The sequence below is a fragment of the Papaver somniferum genome, unplaced genomic scaffold (assembly GCF_003573695.1).
Source record: "Papaver somniferum cultivar HN1 unplaced genomic scaffold, ASM357369v1 unplaced-scaffold_137, whole genome shotgun sequence".
Taxonomy (NCBI): Eukaryota; Viridiplantae; Streptophyta; class Magnoliopsida; order Ranunculales; family Papaveraceae; genus Papaver; species Papaver somniferum.
In genome coordinates this window covers 2,318,089-2,341,386 of record NW_020622934.1, presented here as the reverse complement: position 1 = coordinate 2,341,386, position 23,298 = coordinate 2,318,089, and the positions used below count along the sequence as shown (strand labels likewise).

At 39.0% G+C, this 23,298-nt stretch overlaps 1 pseudogene; it reads left to right on the top strand.

Annotated features, from left to right (window-relative positions):
• LOC113334942 overlaps positions 1–22,570 on the top strand; it is a 195,545-nt pseudogene extending 172,975 nt beyond the window's left edge.
• Positions 22,571–23,298: the final 728 nt, after the last annotated feature.

The following is a 23,298-nucleotide window of genomic DNA, read 5'->3' as shown; positions in this document are numbered from 1 at the left end:
GGTAATTATAATTTGGCTTTTTTGACTAAATTAGATTGGCGGTTTATTCATCATCAAAAATCTATTCGGGATTTTTTTATTTAAAAGGTAAACATTTTTCTCATAATGATCTTTAGTTCTTTCCTCCACCTAATGATACTAACTGTAGTTGGATTTGACAAAGTATTTGTCTTGGGATTCAAACAATTTTGAAATATTACAAGTGGAAAGTTGGGAATGGCTTTGCTATTAATATTTAGACCTCAATACTTATCAATGGGTGTCTCAATTGATTGATCATGCTTTTGCGCAATAGAGTATTCCTACTTTGCGACAACTCTTCAATGATGATCAGGTGAATTCCATACTTACTATATCCATTCAACTAGATCAACAAGATATTCTTATTTATCCTTATACTGCTTATGTTATTTTCACCACCTTTTCAGCTTATAAAATGTTATGTGAAAATGATAATATTAACAATGCTTCTCTGCATCTGTCTCGTTAGTTTTGGTTGAAGTTTTGGAAACTTAAAAGGCCTCATAAATATCAACTTATTCTATGGAATGTTATTCATAATGCTCTCTCTGTAAGAGATAGTTTGTTTCATCATATGGATAGTTATTATAAGTTGTGTACCTTATGTCATTCTAATCAACCAGAAGATGCAAATCATTTACTACTTCATTGTCCTTTTGGTCAAGCCATCTGGAGAAAGTTTTTCCTCAACAGTGTTCAACTGTAATGCAACACACTTCAGTTTTATAATGTGTTCAGAATTAGCAACATCAAGATTCTAATATTAACATTCACAGTACTGCTACCTTTATTCACATGATAGTTTTCCTAATGCATTTCATTTGGGGACATAGATGCAGGGTTATTTTGGATTGCATGTCTCATAACCCCTACTCTGTCAGTTGTCAAGTTAGTTTCTATACTAGTCATCATCATTTAATAATGCATCCGATAATGTTCCCCATTCTATAATAGTTAGAACTTCAGAGCATTATGTTTGACATCCTCCTCCATTGAATGTGTTAAAATTTAATATTGATGCTTATTTACACTCTAAGGATTTGTTAGCTGGAATCACTATAATAGTTAGAAATTATACAGGAGAATATGTCATGGGAAAATGAACGATAAAAAGAGCAATTGATGTACATCAGGCAGAAACTTGGGCTCTTTAAGAAGCAATGAAGATGGAAAAATATAATGGCTGGTCTGAGGTTACCTTTGAAACTGGCAATGTTAATATTAGTTCTTATATGCAGAATCAATCAACTCTTCCTCCCTGACAGAGTGTTCCTCTGCTTAAGAAATGTTTACAAATATGTAACTTAACGTAGTGTGGCAGTGTGTTTTTGTTAATAGAGATTGTAATAAACCAGCTGATGCCTTAGATAAAGCTACTAAAAACCATAATCTCTGGGGGGAATGGTGAAACTATCCACCTGACTTGTTAATTTCTTACTTAGATCATAGTGTAAGACTAGTTTCTACGTAATATAAGCTTGTTTGTTTTTTTTTTTTTAAAAGAATGAGACAAACATTTTAAATTGATGAGTCAAGCAAAACAAATACTATGTTTGAAGTCTAGGTTTTCAACCCTATCTAGAAAATCAATGGAAAATTGGTCAATAAAGGGAACAAAGGAAATATATGTCTGGTTAAAATTGACAGAAAAAAATTTAGTCAAATATGACCTTTACTTTTAACTTTATTATTTATATTATCCTTTTTCTCTCTTATTTATTTTCTCTCTCCAATTTAAAATTAATCACGAGAAAAGTATAAATTTCGGAAAAAAAAAAGTTTAATAAAGTTATAGTTTTGGAAAGGGCTTGAAAAGATCTACAAAACAAGATCCATTGTTGATATGAAACTTGAATTTTTTTTTTTGAAAACAGGCCGAGGATACATTATGAACCCAAGTGCAACCTGGCCAAAATTTATTTCCTATAAAAATATGTATTATGCACTCAGGTGCACCTGGCCCAAATAAAGAATTATCCTAGTAATCACGTGCAACATATTATATGCAATCAAAATCACTAGTTAATAATTTCGTGGATAAACAAAAAACAATAAATAATTTAGTCACTTGATTTAAAAATTAGTTATGGCCCAAATAAAGGATATTAGACCCATTCAATATGAGTTCTTGGTTATTTAAACCATAATTATATTTTGTTTGGGTTACCCAAAATGCAAATTCAAAGGTCAATTGACCGTAAAAGTGAAAAATCAGACATACATGCTTATCGCCCTAAGAGAAACACAGTAGATCCATTATCTGCGGTAAAATTGGTCTTCCTAAACATGTGGTCGAGTTCAGGACGATGCGTTAAGAACCTGATCGGTTATCGAAACGATAAGTCTACTAGGTCAAGTGGTTTAACCATTGGTCATTGGGTCAACAACAAATAATTTTTAATCTTTTAAACAATGTTAATCTTATCTAGCAGTAAGTATTTCTTTTTTCTTTTCTTTTTTTTTTGATGGGTAACAATATAGAAATCAGATATTATTGGTAACATCCTGTGATAGTGGAGCCGTTACAGTAGACTTTTCTTACTTTTCTCTTTCCAGACTTTGAACGTTACATTTGACTACATTAGGGTTTGACCTTCCTGTGTTGTGTACGTCTCATGTATCTTCATCTTTGATTCGCCTCCTTCTACTGGTTTTTCTTCATCTTTATCCTCAATAATTCTCTGTTTTATTCTATTTATTTTCAGATTATTTTTTCTGCTCGCCTGTGCTTTGTTTGGTGAAAGTTTTTTAGATTAACTCTTTCTTTAAGATCTCTACCTAACTTTTTGGTGTTGTTATCTGTCTCTTCATGAACTAACTTATCTGTCCCTGAGCTCATAGATACAGGGTGTCGCTGTGAAACAAAGGTCATATCAATGGGAACATTTTCAGGGGGTTTAATGACTTATTCGGCGCCTCATCAGTGTACGTTTGGATAACATCCTTATCCATGAATCCTATGTTATTTTTATCTCATTTAACCCTTTCGTCTCCGTCTTTTCAGCCATTCATTACCCATCATTTCAGTCATTCTTACTATTTATGGGCACCTTCAACTACTAGAATAGGATATTTATGGAACTAGGGTGCAACTATGACTTTTATGGATAAAACTCATCGTAAAATGCAGCAAAGCTTTTCAAATTGTCTCAGCCATTTTTGGAAACATCTCAGAAAATTTCTAAACTTCTTTTTCATCCTGTCTCTCCCTAAAATGACAAGTTGTAACTCAGATGAAATAAGCTCAATGTCCTCAAAGCTAGTAGCCAACCTAACTCTCATGGAAAACCTAGAACCAACTCTTGTGATTGAAGATGAAATATCAAATAGGTGTGATGAAAACCTCCAACAGATGGTGACAGCTAAACTCAATTGTCTTTACATGTATCCTCAAAACACCATCAACGCTGATTGCAAAGAGGTTTTTGGTCTCGCATACGAACCGCTTGTGCTTCATGTTCTTTGTAGTGAAAACAGAGAAAACAGGATGGTTATTACCCTAAACTCAGTTGACGACGTTGGTTATGTAGCAAGAGGAAGTCCTTGGCCTTTCAAGGGATATCTAATGCAAATAAGGAGGAACAATGGTGTCGTTGATCCAGCTAATGTGTGTATGAGATATGAATACATGTGGGCTAATCTCAACAAACTCTTACCTCAACATGACTTTAACGAAATCCTCATAATGATAGTTGAACGTATTGGAGAAGAAGTAAAACTCATGGATCCAGAAAATGGCTTCCCGACAGGCAGAAGGAGATCGGTACGTGCTCTGGTCAAGATGGACATGAAGAAAACTCTACCAAAAAACGTGAAGATGATAATAGCTGGAAGGAAAGTTAAAGTAGATCTATGGTTCGATAAAATGCCGAGAAGACTTTGTTCAATATGTAGGAAGAATGACCACCCAGTTGCTAGATGTGGAGGTCAAGATCCTATTCCTCGGAATCTTATAGACCATCTGAACACTCCTCAAGCTCTTCCACTCTTCAACGTTGTCCCGGAGTCTATGCCGGAAGAAGAGACGAACTTAACTCCACAGATGCAGTCATGTCAAGATATTATCAACAACAACGGCCTTTACGTAAACAATCCAAAATAAGAAGAAGGCAGATAAGCTAAATCACTCCACTTGAACTTCCTCAAAACCAAAAAAGACCAAGATATAACTATGGTGCTCTAAAACAATTTCTATGGGGTTCAAGCAGTGTCTCAGAACCTAGTTCTCAACTTTCTTTACTACCACCACTTCAAAACCCTTTTTCCTAATCAGGTGTTTGCCAGAATCGGTAGCTCCTCTAACTCATCCCAAACTGGTGACTCACTCATCTCTGGAAACGAGTTAACTCACCTGCCTGAATCGCTCTCTTTCTCATCTGGGTTTGCTGAACCGGGTGTTAGACCTAACTCTTTCCTTGGTCCTGGTTACTTCGATACAACTCAAGCTACCAACACTACTCATCCATCGTATCTGGAACTCAATGTTTCTCGAATGAGTATGATTCCATCAACAGCCGTCAGTGCTCAAGTAGACAAAGGAAAGAACGATGACCAGTGGTTAACATCTAATCCTTTGAACTAAACGTCATAACCTCTCATCCAATCCTTCACGGTACTCTGGTGGATATGACTAGCCCGTCATCAAACTTATTTAGAACCAACTTGCAAACAACCTATCCTGATGTAATGGGGTTAGCTGCATCCTTAACAAGCCCAGATGCCTTAGCTACCCAACAACAGATTATGAGACATATTTTCGGTGAAGATATCCCTCATCCTCAGGTTCCAGCTTATAGAAGGGGAAAGAAGGTTTAGATCATTGATGGTGATTGCACTATCACCGTTCTGGGAAGGAAACCACCTGTCCCAAGAAGAACTAGAGGCAGGGGTAAAACTGCTTCTATCTCAAAGGAATCATTAGTCCTTAATGAGATGAATGAAGTTTTGGAAGGTTCACAAACTATTCCAAAGGGAGAGTCAATAAGGTTATTAGAAGGTCAGGGAAATCTGCTAAGGTAGATAAACTAATGATAAATGAACCTCAGCAACCAACGACTCAAGAGATGACGTCTGTAATTTTCCTTCCCCATCAGTTATACTCCTCAACTAACTCTGATGTTAACTCCAGCTTGGATATTCTAGCTGATGTGAGCACTGAACTCATTCAACCCCATGAAAATGTTCAAATGAACGGACATTTGTCTCATACCGCAGACCTTGCACTCTCTACAGCTCAGGTATACTCTCATAATTCTCTTATCTCTCTAAGTTTCTATTCTAGCTCAGCTTCTCTCTGGTTTTCGAACAATAATTTTTTAATCCTCAAGAGGAAGATATATAGGACATATATTAAAAATCTACGGACCACTATCTGGTGGAGGTATCACCAATGCATACCACACTGGATTTGGTTACATCTTAAGGACAACTGGACAAAGTTCGAATATATAGAGAATAGATTAATTCTTTACGATGAAAGGAAAAGTTTCTTAAATGTGATTACATGTGTTGTGCTTGTAGTAAAACTGCAGATTGGTAACAAGCAAAGGAACAACAACAAGGATAAAAGGTTTCAAAGGGAGAAAGGGTATCAAGACTAGTACAAGAAGTTTTACCATGGAGATAGTAGCACCGAAGATAAGATATTAAGTATTAGTAACTAAGAAGTAGGTACGCAGTCGTAGTGGTTTCATCTTCAGGAAATCACTCAGTGGGGAATACCAAGGATCATTTTGGTAAAGAATACATTCAAATGAAGATAAGAAATTACAATGCCCTTATTGTTATCTTATATTTCTAGAATCAAGAGACTGATTAGGAGGTTTATAGACTGTAACTGTAATAATCTGGTGAACTATAGGACTAGTTGTTATCCTGGGTTACTCTCTTGTATTTCTTACATAAATAAATATGGTGCTTTGATCTTGAGCAGTGTTAAAATTCTAAGTTTCAGTGTCTCTAGTTGAGTGATTTTTACTCGACACCCTTCGAACCATAATCTTTCTCAGTGGACTAGAGATTTGTTACCTACTCATTGGCCTTTCAACACTTTTCAGGAGACTAAGAAGGTGGTAGACACTAAAAAGGATTTCTTAGAGAATATATCTCTGTTAGGAGTTCTTAGGATCAGAAGCAGAAATAGGGGAAGAGATAATAAAAAATCTAAAGAGATTATTCATAAGGAGTGGACTCAGATTAGGAGGGATAAGGAGGAGCAGGCCCTTTCCAAGTTTTAATACTTGGACTATCATCCCCTCACACCTGTGTTGACTCTTCACACCACTTCTTGTAGGTGGGTTTTGCTGGCTGAGGGTATCTGGACCCTTAAGATCAAAACTATGGTTGTCACCCTGGCCTGGAATGGGCAGTGGATCTCTAAGAAGCTTTCACGTGATATTTCAGTCGATTTGGTCTTTACCAATGCAGTCGACATTGTCTTTATTTCGGAAACCAAGTCTAAGGATATCTCGGTAGTCTCCATGTTCAAAAGATGTCAACTATAAAACTGGTGGATTGTTCCACCAGTTGGTAGTGTCGGGGGGCTGGCCCTCGGCTGGAATTAGAATATCTCTTTCGACGTCTACCATAGTGATAAAAACATGATAAATGCTCTCCTACTTAATGCGGGTGCAAATAAAGATATTTTATATACCTTTTTATATGGGAATCCTACCATGGGTCCAAAAATGAACCCTGGCATTTCATTAAGGAAGTGGCCCAAAATGCGAATTCTATGCCTTGGGTCCCCATAGGAGACTTAAATTTCATATTTCATCCTTCTGAGAAGTTGGGTGGAACAGTTGGTCAAAATTCGGAAGTTACGGAAAACCTAGCAATGGTCAACGAAACGGGGCTAATGGACTTAGGTTTTGAAGGCTTAAACCAATCCACTTGGTCCAATCAGAGAATGGAAGGCAACATCGAGGAAAGACTAGATAGACCTCTGGCTAATGTTGAGTGGATAATCACTTTCCTCGATGCCTTCGTAACTCACCTTCCACTTATAGGGTCGGACCACAACCCTATTATCCTTCACCCTAACCGCGAGTCTATGTCTGGTTTTAAACCTTTTAGATTCCCTGCTGTTTTAGGGTAAAAACTGATTTTGCCGTTTTTTGGTAAATTTGGGTGTGTTGATGAGAAACGAATTCAAATCCTAAACAATGTACTGCACATGAGTACTTTTAGATTCGAGACATCAATCTGTAAGACTCTGGACTAAACCAAGAAATGGCCGTTCCAGATTCAATTCGGTCAGAAAGTGAAGGAGAAGGGTTGATCTTAGGGAGGGAAGTAAAGAAGGTGTTTGAGATCAGAATGTTGAATTACGAAGGTGTAGTTGTTTTATGACTTGTATCAGAATGTGGATCTGTCTTGCCGAATGTAAGCTATCAGTTCTCGGTATTTTCTGGATACTTGTGTTGATCACTTCTGTTTGTTGAAATAGGTCAAAATACTATTTATACAAGTCATTGAGCGTACCTTGAACTCGTAGGAAGTGGAGGCAGTTAAGTAGTGGAGAAGTGGGGTTGTGCGAAAGGTGGTGATCATCACGTTTCCATCATGAGGGAAGACTGATCACCCTTTCACCCACTACTCTCTCTGTTAACTGTCCATCCTTTCCTGACACTTTCTCGTAATGGGCGTGTTGCACGCGCACGTCGTAAAACCACCAGACCAATACCCCAGTGAGCATCCCCCAGTTTGTGACATTTTTGATGTCTCGAGTAAATGGGTCAAGTCGTGAGACTCGCCGCTAAAAGCAGCACATAGTGCTTTTAGGTCAAATAACAAAATTATTTGTGGAATCAATATTCATAAAGCATCGTTTATAATTGATGTAAATGAAGCATCGCTTTTGAACAAACTTCTGAAAACAATCGGTGTGCAGGAAGCATCGTTGTTTTAGAGTTCGTCCAAATTAGTCGCGAATTGAACGGTCTTAAAAAGTAGCTTGTCGGCCACCTTTGGGAGATCGTTTGAGAACCCTATGAGTGAGCTACCACTTGGTCGATCGTTCCTTGTGGAGGAGGGGTGGCCGGTGATCACAACATTACCCTGTTGGCCTCCTGAAAATAAATCTGGACCATCTGACTAGGCTAGCGAAGTTGGATGGACGAGATGATTTGCAGCGGTTGCATACTGTCGTTGATGCAATTTAGGGTTTAAAAGCCGTGCAGCCAACCCTATTTTGGGCTATTGATTCAAAGCAGTGGACATTGGTTTAAACAGGACGATCAGTCAGGTGCAAAGGCAGGCTTCCGATGAGCATGCTGACGTCTTCTAGGCCGCCTGAAATTGGATCTAATCCATTCAATTTGGCTGGCAAAGATGGATGGATGTGATCTATTTGCTATAGTAGTTTGTTGCCGCAACGCAAACTAGGGTTTCCAAAACAGCACGTTCACCCTAGTTTGATCAATCGATTTGATACGCTCTTGGTTTCCCATGAGCAAGTCGATCGACCAGGGATGGAGTTGAGTCACCGGTGAACACGCCAGCACCCTTTTGATCATTCGAAGGAATATCTAGACCGTCCAACTAAGATGGCTAAGTTGCGCGGATGTGATGAATTTGAGACCGTTTTAGTCGGTCTTAGCTCGGTTGATCTCTCTTTTCAACAGCACGATAACCTTCAGGGGTGTTGCGGGTGAACTAAAGGGATTTCGATCGGCTGGGATGCTAGTGGGCCCGCCGGTGGTTATCCAGACCCACCTTAGCCATGGAGGTTGCCTAGTTATGCTTGGAAGAGGCTAAGATTTTTGAATCGTGTGGCCGTGATTGCTCTTTAAGACTGACATGGATAGTCTAAGCTTATTTTTCTTAAGGAATTTAAGCGCGTCGACGCACTTTTAATAGCATGTTGACACGAAAATCTCTTTATCAGAGAGTGGTGTAACCTGTGTATTTCTAAGTATCTTCACGCAGATCTCAATACTGACACTTCGAGAGATTCACGCTACTCTGCTGCAAGTGAACATTAATCGTCATATCATGCCAATATTAAGAGTTCAGCTGGGGAACATAGCATAGGAAAATACTAGGCAGGCCATGCATTAGTGAATAATGCTGGTGCAAGATAAAATTCATAGAATATTTGTGATTGATGTTACATACACCATTCTGAGTAAATTTTATATACATAGATATATTGAATTGCTCAATACATATATGAGCGAAGAGGCTTAGGCAGTCATTAATTTTCAACTGGCTTAGTTCCTTTGTAGGATGGCAGCGCATTAAATACAGGGTTTCACGATTTTAGCCCTGAACTGAAAACCACCATCAACACCTGTTATGTGGTTTGAGGATGCTTCTTGATTAACAATAATCCAAGAATGTTGGAAAAGCTTCATACCAGGATCGCCGGGCTTCAGAGTAGTGACTAAGCTAAAAAAAACCTCAAGAATAGGCTAAAAGAGTGGAACAAAGAAGTCTTTGGAAACATCACCAAAAAGATAAAAAATGATCAAGGAAGCACTGGACAAGAGTTATCAAAACTCATATTATAATGAGGCCTCCAGGTTACAATAGAAAAATCTTATGAAGGAGCTAGACAAATGGAAGAATATGGAAGAACAATTTTGGAAAGAGAAATCAAGAGATAAGGAGATTAAACTTGGAGATCGGAATACTGCCTATTTTCATATCAAAACTGTAAATCGATACAGAAGGAACAAAATGTCCAAATTGAAGAATGCCTCAGGGGTTTGGAAGGAAAAATCGTGGAAGTTGCGGATATACTCAAAATGCATTTTGAGGCCATAGCCACAACGACAGAAAAAGAGATGGAAATACTAGAGCTCATTCCCAGCTGGGTCACTGAAGAAATCAATGCAAAATTGGTTGCCACTCCCACTCATCAAGAAATAAAGGAAGTGATCTTTGAGATGCCCCCTTCGAAATCGCCTGGCCCTGATGGATACCCCACTATCTTTTTTCAAAAAAGATGGGATATAGTGGGCTAGGAAGTATCCGCTCTCATTAAAAAATTATTTGATACTAGATTCCTCCTAAAAGAGCTCAACCAAATCTTTCTCACCCTCATCCCGAAAAAATATAACCCAATTACCTTCGCTGATTTCAGACCCATAAGCCTGTGTAACACAGTCTACAAGATAATCTCTAAAATCCTAGATAACTAGATCAAACCTTACCTAAATTCTATCATCTCTCCTTATCAGGCTGCCTTCACTCCGGGCCGAAAAATAGCGGATAATATCCTAATTGCTCATGAAATCACCCAAGCAATGATGGAAAGAAAAAAAAAGGAAAATTGGGATATCAGGGATTAAAAATTAACATGAGCAAAGCTTTCGACAGGGTTGAGTGGAATTACCTTTTTAAGATTTTCAGTAAAATGGAATTCTCGGAACACTGGTGCGACCTCATTCACCAATGCATCAGCATCACGACAACTTCAGTGTTTCTGAATGGTACCCTAAGAAAGATTTTATATCCATCTTGTAGTATTAGGCAGGGGGACCCTCTTTCACCATACTTTTTCATTATTTATATGGAAGTTCTCTCCCGAATGCTGATAGGTTTCTAAAACACCTAAATTTATATCTATTTTTTATGCTTTCTTTGCTACTTTTCTTGTAAATTATGTATCTTATGTTTGCTTTTGAGTTTATAAGGTACAATGGAGTCATTATGAGCAAAAGAAGAAGAAATTGTCCATTTGAAGCGAAAAGGACAGAGATGATCAATTCATAGGCGTGTCATATTTGGAGCCGGCTGAGATTGCACAAGAAAGGATGTGAAGAATTAGATTGTCGGTTGCCTAGAACTGGTAGGCCTAATAATCTGTTGGTGGCTCGTATCTATCAGTCGGGTGCCTGTGTCAATTTTCATTCTTACCAAAACCTTGGGGTCGAGACTCGAGATAGTCATTTCTCTCAATCATTTCGGTTCAAACTCGGAGAGTGAGAACTGTGGTGGCTCCATTAGAGAGAGGAATCGAGAAGATGAAGAAAAACCAAGGATCGACGATGGCTTTTCTCAAAAGATTTGATGGAAGACTAGATGGTGGTACTGATAGAGTTTGAGATGGGGTTCAGACAAAAAAAAAAGGGATCTGGTGCAAGAATTTAGGGTTTTTCTGTAATTCAATTGAATTGAATGAATTGATAACTGAAGTTGCAGTCGGTAAGAATTGGAGAGATGGGTTGAATTGGTTATACAAAGTTGGTGCTCGAGATGATTTTGATCTAGGAGCAGTTTCTTCCATGGAAGTTCAAAAGGAAGTGAAGTTCGATTTGTAAGAATGGGTTTATGTTGGATTCTAGTTTGAATCGATTTTGGTTTCGATCTGTGATGATTGAAGCAGTGAGGGAGATCGAGAAATGGAATTTCAGGTGGAGATTGGTTGTGCTTGATGAACAGTTGAAGGTGTTGTTGTTGATGAGACCATGGGTATTTTGAGGTATTGCTGGTGGCGATTGCAATGGGTACAGACTCTGATAAGTTCCAAGGCTGAGAAGAACGAGGATATGATGTTGTGAAGACGGGTTTTGGTGGATAAATTAGGTGGAAATGGTTCTTGTAACTCAATTGGAATTGGTGTTAAAGAAGAGAAGATAGTCATGGTTTCAAGGCATTGGTGGTTTGCCACAGATGTAGGTACTGGAGACTCAGCAAGAGAAGAAGAAATTTGAGCTGCTGGTGATAGCCGTGTTATGCTTTGCAGTCATGGAGATGCTGAGATTGGAAGAGTGACAGTAGATATGGTGATGAAACTCAGTTGGAATTAAATGTTATTGCTTTGTGCTGTGATCTGAGAGAAGGGTCTCTTCTGCCATTTCCGGTGAAGATGAGGAAGTTGTTATGGAGTCGTGACTGGTGGAAGAAGGTCTGATCATGGTGGTTGATCAGGAAATGGAGTTCGAAGCCCGCAGTGAGAAGTGGTCGTTGTCATTGAGAAATGGAAGGTAGAGCTCGAATCTGCTGCCAATAATGGAGCTGAAAGTTATGAACTACAAGATAATGATGTTGTTGTATGTGTGGAGATGAAAATGGGAGAATACCAGAAGGATAAGAAGAACTGGTGGTGTTGTCTTTTGTCTGAGTACTGCATAAGAAGAATAAGGAGATGAGTTGATTGCAGTCAAGACGAGCTGAAATAGGACCACGAATGGAAGTCCATAGGAAACTGTTGTGGATAATGAGCTGAAATGGTATGGGTCAAGGATGTATGCAGTGGTTGATTGAACTATGAGCTAGTAATGAAGCTACAGTTGGTGCCAGCATGAGGACAGTGCAAGCGGTGGCTGAGTTGCAGCTGGTATTGCATTTCTGAAGTGTGCAGTGCTGCATAAGGAGACGAAAATGGTGAGATGGAGCAGAAATGTGAGCTGACAGAGCTGTGGTGGTGATTGTCTGGTGGAACTTGGAACTGAGCTGAGATCGAGAAAGACATGTTGCTGCAGCTGTGATAAGAGTGCGGTATTATGGATTGGATGTGCATGAGATGATTGCAGTTGAACTGTAGAGAAGATGGCAGTGAGTGATATGGATTGAGAGATTGGTTAGGTCTGTGAATGAATTAAAATTACAGGGAAGAAGTGATGCTGTGAAGAGCCAAGAAGAATCAACAGTGGGTTGTAGATGAAGCTGGAAGTGAAGCAGTGATGCACAATCATTGTGCAGCACAGCTCTGGCCTATGCAAAGTGGCATGCAGTTGTAGCCTGAACCAAGTCAGCTGAGTTAGCTTCTTATTCAAGTCCGACTAGGCTCAGCATCTGACATCACTGAGTTAAGTCTCTGATTCGGTTTGACTTCCCGAGTCGACTCGTTGACCCGACCGATTCAGGCCGTTGACCGGTGATCAGGCGGACTTTGCCGGTCACCTAAACCAACTTTCCGGCCACTTTTCGGCGACTTTTCGGCAGAGTTTCTACACTGGTTTTTATGACTTTTGGGCCACACGGATTTTCATCTAATGGGCTTTGAAATTTTGACCTAATTTTGGGAAGCAAAGGGATATAAAAGGAAGAATTCTACAACTTTTGGGATTATTAGTTTTATTATTCTTTTTGGAGCTTTGGAGAAAACTACTTCTAGGGTTTGCTTTGCTTTCATCTTCTTTATTATTTTATTGATCATGATGACGATGAACTCCATTATTATGAGTAACTAAATACACTTGTTGGTTATGGGATAAAAGTTGATTTCTCAATGCATGTTATTTGATTCTATGGATTAGTTTTGTCTCAACTTTATTGTTTATGATTCATGGTTTATAGTGTTTTAGGATTTGATTGTTTGATTGGTTGAGTCCGGAATCAATCCGATTTGCTTTCATCTCTAGAGCTATATTAGGGTTTTCAATACGTAAAAGTTGTTTGTCCCTGAGTTTAAGTAGCATAATTGTGGTTAGTGCTTGTAGTGATAGATCCTACTAGTCACATATGAATCATAACCTTGGTTAAAACAAATTAGTGCTCTTACACGTTTGTTTGCTTTGATTAGTCTTATTCCATAAATCTTAAAGCTTTTAGGGAGTTAAACTTAATTGTGCTTTTACACTTTGGGTTGCTTTCTAGGAAGAATTCACATATGAATATTTTAATGTGGTTGTGATGAAAATAGGGAATTAACTGGATACTCTTGCGATCAAGGTATTCTAGGACTTTTAATAAATAAGAGGTTAAATTATCAATTCTATTCAATGATGAAAAATACATGCTTGTGAATGATGCTATCCCATGACCAATATCTTCTCCTTATTGATTATTCCAACTATTTACTTTGCTTTACTTTATCTTATTTGATTTGCTAAAAAAAAAAAACCCCTTGGTTATCTTAGAAACCGAAAATTGCATAACAACAAAGGCCTCCTTGTGGATACTAACTCTTTCCTACCACTTTCTACATTATTTTAGTTGAGTAAGGAAGTGAAATTACATTTGTCGATTGACAACCGATCAAATTTTGGCGCCGCTGCCGGGGAGGCATCGACTTGTTATTAAGTTTTTAGTTTCTTTTCAGTATTTTTGCTTCCATATTTGCTTTTTGTTTCTTGTCTTGTTTCTTACTTGTTTGTGAGAATTGTTTTCAGGTACCTAATCCCTGGCTTCTAAAGATTGGAACTATCCAAGGTGCTGAAAAACCACTCGAAGAGGCACAATACTCCAACCAAGTCAAGGTACAACGGAAGAACAAGAGCTAGCAGTGGAAGAAGAGTTAAAACAAGAGGTACCGGTTGAACAATAACCACCTTTTGAAAAAGAAGAAGAAGAAGCAATGGGTGATGCAAATCGTACACTCAAGGACTTGGCTTCTCACAAGTTGGATACACAACAAGGGTGTATTCAATCAAATTCTACTTTTGAGATCAAGCCGGGGTTGCTTAGAGAATTACCAAAGTTCCATGGCATGGTGAATGAAGACCCAAACAAGCATCTTATGGACTTCCACACCATTGTCACGGCCATGCTTCCAGCGGATGTTGAAGCGGATGGTGCAATGTTGAAAGTTTTTCGATTCTCTTTGATGGATAATGCTAAGGATTGGTTGTGTTATTTACCTCCCGGAAGTATCACAACATGGAATGGGTTGAAGAAACTCTTTCTAGAGAGGTATTTTCCAGCATCCAAGGCTACTCAAATTCGCAAGAGATTTGCGGGATGAAGCAAAATGTGGGAGAATCCTTATATGAATGTTGGGAACGATACAAGAGATTGGTGGCAAGCTGTCCTCACCATCAATTCAGCGATGCAATGATCATCCAATACTTCTATGAAGGACTCAATTCAAGTGATAGGAATCTTCTTGACGCTGCGGGTGGTGGTGCACTAGTGAACAAAACGGTGGCACAAGCTAGAGAGTTGATTGAGAACATGGCAGCAAACTCCCAACAATTCTTGAGTCGTGGTTCGGACGTGCTCTTAAGGAGAGTAAATGAAGTGAGCGAGGTAGAGGAACTTCGTCAACAAATGGGTAACGTGACAGCAATGTTGCAACAAGTTGCAGCCGCGGTGATACCAAGTTCTTCTCAAGGGTATGAAGACTCCAATGAACAAGCTAATGTGATCTTCCCAAATCAGCAAAGACGGTATGATCCCTACTCCAACACTTACAATCCGGGATGGAGAGACCACCCCAATTTTAGCTATGCCAACAAGCAAGGAGCGGTTCAACAACCTACTTTCAACCGTCCAAGTGGATTTCAACCACAACAACAACAATTTCAGCAACCACAACAATCAATGCAAGGTCAAGGTTCGGATATTGATGCAAAACTTCAAAAGATGATGCAAGGCATTGGTACCATGTTTCAAGAGAGCCAACAAGAGACTAAGAGCGCTATTAAGGAGTTGCAGACACAAATGGGATCCATGGCGATTGAGATAAACAAATTGAAAGCAAAATAGTGGGAAACTCCCTTCTCAACCTATTAACCCAACAGAGGGTGTCAATGCAATTACGTTGAGAAGCGGTACACAACTTGTGCAACCCGAAGTTACTGATTCGGGCAAGGTGGAAACACCCAAGGAGCCGGTGTTGGAGGAAAAGAGGGATGAAATTCCCCAAACAACCGAGGTACCGATTCCTAACTCTAAAACTCCTATTCCTACTTATGTTCCTCCTTTACCTTTCCCTCGCAGATTTGCAAAGTCCAAAATGGAGGAACTAGAAAAGGAGATTTTGGACGTGTTAAGGAAGATTCATGTGAACATACCCCTCATAGATGCTATAAAGCAAATGCCAAAGTATGCAAAGGTGTTAAAGGACTTGTGTACCAATAAGAAAAAGCTCCAAGGTAATGAAGTGCTAAGTGTGGGAGAGAATGCTTCGGCAATCTTACAACATAAACTCCCACTGAAATGCAAGGATCCGGGTAGCTTTGACATTCCCGTCACTATTGGTAACACTACATTTAACAAAGCAATGTTAGATTTAGGTGCATCCGTTAATGTTATGCCTGCGTCCATATATAATTCACTTGATCTTGGTCCTCTTAAAAAGTCTGGAATTGTTTTGCAATTAGCCGATCGCTCTAATGTTTACCCAATGGGTATTGTTGAGGATGTTCTTGTGCAGGTTAATCAACTTGTATTTCCAGCTGACTTTTGTGTGTTAGAGATGAATGAAGGTTCACCGGACTCATCTCTTCCATTGCTACTTGGGCGTCCCTTCATGAAAACGGCGAAAACCATTATTGATGTGGATAAGGGAACGCTAACTATGGAGTTTGATGGAGAAATAATATTTCAACATTTTTGAGACGATGAGATATCCTAGTGACGTCCACTCTTGTTTCTCTATTGATGTTATGGATACATTAGCACAACAAGTGTTTGAATTGAATGGTGGCGATGCTTTGGAAACCGTTTTAACTACATCCATGGATAATGGTGTAGAGTGTGGTAATGAAGTCAAGGAAGCCCTTGGTGATCTTAGTTCACTACAAGGATGCCCGGAAACTCATAATATCTCTTTTATTTCTTTACCATGCAGTGATGAAAAACTTTTACCATCTATTGTTAAATCTCCAAAATTAGAATTGAAACCTCTTCCAAGTCACTTAAAGTACTTGTACTTGGGTGACAAGGAAGAGTTACCTGTGATTGTTTCTAACGAGCTTAGTGAATTACAGGAGCAACAACTTCTAAGGGTGCTAAGGAAGTACAAGACGGCCATTGGATGGACAATCGCTGATATCAAGGGTATAAGCCCTGCCGTTTGTATGCATAAGATTCGTTTGGAGGATGATGCAAAGCCTACAAGGGAAGCGCAACGTCGTTTGAACCCTCCCATGATGGAAGTTGTGAAAAAGGAGATACTCAAGCTTTTGGAAGTGGGTGTTATATACCCCATATCCGACAGCAAGTGGGTAAGCCCGGTACAAGTAGTACCAAAGAAATCAGGTGTGACGGTAGTGGAGAATGATAAGAATGAACTTGTCCCAACTCGTGTGCAAACCGGTTGGAGGGTTTGTATTGATTATAGGAAATTGAATGCCACTACTAGAAAAGATCACTTTCCTTTACCTTTTATTGATCAAATGCTTGAACGTTTAGCTGGACACTCTTACTATTGCTTCCTTGATGGCTATTCAGGTTATAATCAGATTGTGATAGCACCGGAGGACCAAGAGAAAACCACTTTCACTTGTCCTTTCGGTACTTTTGCTTATAGAAGGATGCCTTTTGGCTTGTGCAATGCTCCAGCTACTTTCCAAAGGTGTATGGTGAGTATCTTTTCAGAATATGTTGAAAACATAATCGAAGTGTTCATGGACGATTTTAGTGTCTTTGGTGATTCATTTGACCTTTGCTTGGACAACTTGTCTTTAATCCTTGAACGATGTGTTGAAACAAACCTTGTGCTAAATTGGGAGAAGTGCCATTTTATGGTAACTCATGGCATAGTTTTAGGCCATGTAATATCTTCTAAAATCTTGGAAGTTGATAAATCTAAGATTGACCTTATTCGTGCTCTAACCCCTCCCACTACGGTGAGGGAGATACGTTCTTTTCTTGGACACGCAGGTTTTTATCGTAGGTTCATCAAGGACTTTTCCAAGATAGCATCACCACTTTGTAACTTATTGCAAAAGGATGTGGTTTTTAACTTTGATGAAAAGTGCATGGAGGCATTAAATCGCTTGAAAGAGCTTTTGATTTCAGCCCCTATCATTAAACCACCGGATTGGAGCAAGCCTTTTGAGCTCATGTGTGATGCAAATGACTATGCGGTTGGTGCGGTGCTTGGGCAGCATGTGGGGAAGTTTCCTCATGCCATTTATTATGCTTCTAGAACGTTAATGAGGCCCAACAAAACTACACAACCACTGAAAAAGAGTTATTAGCCATTGTTTTTGCTTTAGAAAAGTTTCGCTCTTATCTAATTAGTACAAAAGTTGCTGTCTTTTCTGATCATGCAACACTTAGATACTTTCTTACAAAGAAAGAGGCGAAACCGAGGCTCATACGATGGATTTTTCTCTTGCAAGAGTTTGATCTTGAAATCAAAGACAAGAAAGGAATTGAGAACACCGTTGCGGATCATTTGAGCCGACTTGCTGTGGACAAGGAAGTTATCCCATTGCGTGAAAGCTTCCCGGATGAGCAACTATTCTCAATTTCCCTTGGAGAACCATGGTATGTGGTATTATTAATTACTTAGTTTCTAAACAAATCCCAAAGGACTTGTCTCGTGCTGAGAGGGAAAAACTTAAAAGCTTAGGTAACCAATACATATGCGATGACCCTTATTTGTGGAAACAAGGTAGTGACCAAGTATTACGTAGGTACATTCCCGAATGTGAATTTAACTCTATATTGTCTTTTTGTCACTCTTATGCTTGCGGAGAACATTTTGGGAGTAAAAAAACCGCTCACAAGGTGCTTGAAAGCGGTTTCTATTTGCCAACCTTGTTTAAGGATGCACATAAATTTTGCACAACTTGTGATAGGTGCCAAAGAACAGGCAATCTAGGTGATCGAAATCAAATGCCACAAACTTTTATTCAATTTATTGAAGTTTTTGATGTATGGGGTATTGATTTTATGGGTCCTTTTGTCAACTCTCATAGGAATTTTTACATCTTACTTGTTGTTGATTATGTGTCGAAATGGGTGGAAGCTAAGGCCATCGCAACTAATGATTCTAAAGTGGTTTCAGATTTTGTGCAAGCAAATATTTTTGCAAGGTTTGGAATTCCAAGGGCCGTAATTAGCGATGGAGGTTCTCACTTCAAAAACAGGTTCTTGCAAAGCTTGTTAAGGAAGTACAATGTGTCGCATAAGATTGCAACACCTTATCATCCACAAACGAATGGACAAGCCGAAGTTTCCAACCGAGAGGTGAAGTCCATACTTGAAAAGACGGTGAATCCAACAAGGAAGGATTGGAGCATGCGACTTAATGATGCTTTGTGGGCTTATAGAACCGCATACAAGACACCTATTGGGATGTCTCCTTTTAGGATTGTGTATGGTAAACCTTGTCACTTACCCGTGGAGATTGAGCATAAAGCGTTTTGGGATATCAATCAATGCAATATGGAGATGGATGGGGCTGGAAAGCAAAGGAAGTTACAACTCCAAGAGCTAGAGGATCTTCGCAATGATGCATTTGAAAGCTCACGCATTTACAAGGAGAAAACTAAGGCATTTCATGATAATATGATTTCTAGAAAACAATTTTGTGTTGGGCAGAAAGTGATTTTGTCTAATTCTCGCTTGTAATTATTTCCGGGTAAATTAAGGTCACGGTGGATTGGACCTTTTGTTGTTACTAATGTGTTTTCTCATGGTGCAGTCGAAATTCGTAGCATTGCTACAGGCAAGGAGTTTAAAGTTAATGGGCACTGGTTGAAACCATACTATGAGAACTTCTCTTCCGAAGTAGTGGAAAGAGTTAATTTTGTGGATGCACTCCCTCTGGAGGAGTCATAGAAAGCAAGGAGAGAGTCGGGCTGACGACTTTAAACCAAGCGCTAAATGGGAGGCAACCCACCGGTTTTGTATCTTTACCTTTATTTTTTTATTTTTCAGTATTCTTGTTTTATTTTTATTTTTTTATTGTCTTGAATTTCGCACCTTGACTTACTTTGGATGATTCAATTTACATTGAGGACAATGTAAAGTTTAAGTGTGGGGGAGTGGTTAAGCTTTTGCTTTGTACCTTTTTCATGCATTTTTTTTCAAATTTTTTGTAAATTAGTGAATAAGAAACTCCAAATTGTAGTTAGTTTAGAGTCACATAGTATACATGTCGCTAAGATTACATCGAGAATCTCATAAGAGTGACTGAACTTAGAGATGACAGAGAACGTGATCGGGTTTCTTACTTGTATGAGAGTTAAAGTTGGATTTAACCATCCCAGTGGAAAATGAGGTGCAGATTGAATTCGGTATTAGATTTATGATCCCCTATAGTGGAGACTACCCATATTATATTATGAGAGGCACCGACCTTCAATTCTTTGTACCTGTCTAAATATGTGCTTTTAGAGTGTGTGTCACCGTACATAAACTCCGGGTAGAATGGTGAGCTACCAACCTCCCACCATAGAAGCACTATTTTGATCTCTTGAGTGCTATTTTTATCAATCATGAATGGTGACATCGAATTGCTAACTTACATACCACTTGTAATCTTGTTCGCAGTTAGCACCTTCCACTTTATCTCTCTCTACACCAACGGGTCCATATAAACACCATCATCATCAACAAGAAGAGCATCACAAATTCGAAGGAAAGTTGAAGACGTTCAAGGTTTATGAGCAACGGTACAGAAATGAGCAGATTTCAGATTCAAGTAAAGCAACAAGACAAGGAGCAAAATTTTTTACAAGTCGAAGACTATTGTACAAGAGTGAAGATTATCAAGATGAGAATTCAAGAAGCTTATGATATCAATACATACAAGTTGTGAATAATTGAGTGGTAAATTACTCATACCATGGCCTTTGCATTTTCATTTGTTAGTTTGTATTTTATTGCCTAAAAAAAAAAGAAATCCATTGTATTATATGTTGGTTTGTTTAGTTCATTTTTGGTTTTGTATTCATTCAATAAAGCCAATGGAAGAAGAAATATCCATAATGAAGTTTCAAGCAACAAGGAATTAGAGGAAAGAATCACATTGTCAAGATTCAACGAAGTTTAAGAGTTATCATTAAGTGTTGAAGACCGAAGACGTTTCTATGGATGCTGTGAGAGTGGTGCTAACTGCACGCCGAACGGATAACAAGGTAAGTAAGCATATTCCCACCTTCATTAAGTGGTTGATTTCCTTTCTAAGAGATTGTCAGAAAAAATGGTTTTAAAAATGATAAAAGATGTGGGTTTTCAAAATACTTCGGAAGGTTTTTACCTTCCTACCATTCAAGGTGTCGCAGGATTTTCTCTTCATTCCTACCTGGACACATGTGTGACCCACAAATAGCTATTTATTATTGAGAGCAATATCATAAAACCCTTTCTTGTGAGGCAGAGTCGAGACTTTTGATCACTCCGAACCCGATTTTCTTTCGAGAAGGGATGGTTTTTTCTCTCTCAACTTTTAAGGATGAGATTGTGTTCATTTATTTGTCTAACTTCTTATTGATAGTGTGCTGAATTTCTATGTCTTCTTAGCGCGTTGGATACTATCTTTTCGGAGAACTAGTAAGTTGGATGGTAGGTTTTGTAGGCATACCTCTTTTAAACCTTCACGAGACTATAACTCATCCACTAGGGACACCTAGGGGTTTAAAGGCTTGTTATTTATGCTAAAAGTGACCGTAGCCTCGACGACACGGAGTTGTATGTATTTTAGAATTAGTCTTTTTTGATTTGCTCGAGGACTAGCAAATTCTAAGTGTGGGGGAATTTGATAGGTGTCTAAAACACCTAAATTTATATCTATTTTTTATGCTTTCTTTGCTACTTTTCTTGTAAATTATGTATCTTATGTTTGCTTTTGAGTTTATAAGGTACAATGGAGTCATTATGAGCAAAAGAAAAAGAAATTGTCCATTTGAAGCGAAAAGGACAGAGATGATCAATTCATAGGCGAGTCATATTTGGATCCGGCTGAGATTGCACAAGAAAGGATGTGAAGAATTAGATTGTCGGTTACCTGGAACTGGTAGGCCTAATAATCTGTTGGTGGCTCGTATCTATCAGTCGGGTGCCTGTGTCAATTTTCATTCTTACCAAAACCTTGGGGTCGAGACTCGAGATAGTCATTTCTCTCAATCATTTCGGTTCAAACTAGGAGAGTGAGAACTGTGGTGGCTCCATTAGAGAGAGGAATCGAGAAGATGAAGAAAAACCAAGGATCGACGATGGCTGTTCTCAAAAGATTTGATGGAAGACTAGATGGTGGAACTGATAGAGTTTGAGATGGGGTTCAGACAAAAAAAAAGGGATCTGGTGCAAGAATTTAGGGTTTTTCTGTAGTTCAATTGAATTGAATGAATTGATAACTGAAGTTGCAGTCGGTAAAAATTGGAGAGATGGGTTGAATTGGTTACACAAAGTTGGTGCTCGAGATGATTTTGATCTAGGAGCAGTTTCTGCCATGGAAGTTCAAAAGGAAGTGAAGTTCGATTTGGAAGAATGGGTTTATGTTGGTTTCAAGTTTGAATCGATTTTGGTTTCGATCTGTGATGATTGAAGCAGTGAGGGAGATCGAGAAATGGAATTTTAGGTGGAGATTGGTTGTGCTTGATGAATAGTTGAAGGTGTTGTTGTTGATGAGACAATGGGTATTTTGAGGTATTGCTGGTGGTGATTGCAATGGGTACAGACTCTGATGAGTTCCAAAGCTGAGAAGAACGAGGATATGATGTTGTGAAGACGGGCTTTGGTGGATGAATTAGGTGGAAATGGTTCTTGTAACTCAATTGGAATTGGTGTTAAAGAAGAGAAGATAGTCATGGTTTCAAGGCATTGGTGGTTTGCCACAGATGTAGGTACTGGAGACTCAGCAAGAGAAGAAGAAATTGGAGCTGCTGCTGATAGACGGGTTATGCTTTGCAGTCATGGAGATGCTGAGATTAGAAGAGTGGCAGTAGAGATGGTGATGAAAATCAGTTGGAATTGAATGTTGTTGCTTTGTGCTGTGATATGAGAGAAGGGTCTCTTCTGCCATTTCCGGTGAAGATGAGGAAGTTGTTATGGAGTCGTGACTGGTGGAAGAAGGTCTGATCATGGTGGTTGATCAGGAAATGGAGTTTGAAGCCCGCAGTGAGAAGTGGTCGCTGTCATTGAGAAATGGAAGGTAGAGCTCGAATCTGCTGCCAATAATGGAGCTGAAAGTTATGAACTACAAGATAATGATGTTGTTGTGTGTGTGAAGATGAAAATGGGAGAATACTAGAAGGATAAGAAGAACTGGTGGTGTTGTCTTTTGTCTGAGTACTGCATAAGAAGAATAAGGAGATGAGTTGATTGCAGTCAAGCCGAGCTGAAATAGGACCACGAATGGAAGTCAGTAGGAAACTGTTGTGGATAATGAGCTGAAATGGTATGGGTCAAGGATGTATGCAGTGGTTGATTGAACTATGAGCTGGTAATGAAGCTACAGTTGGTGCTAGCATGAGGACAGTGCAAGCGGTGGCTGAGTTGCAGCTGGTATTGCATTTATGAAGTGTGCAGTGATGCATAAGGAGATGAAACTGGTGAGATGGAGCAGCAATGTGAGCTGACAGAGCTGTGGTGGTGATTGTCTGGTGGAACTTGGAACTGAGCTGAGATCGAGAAAGACATGTTGCTGCAGCTGTGATAAGAGTGCGGTATTATGGAGTGGATGTGCATGAGATGATTGCAGTT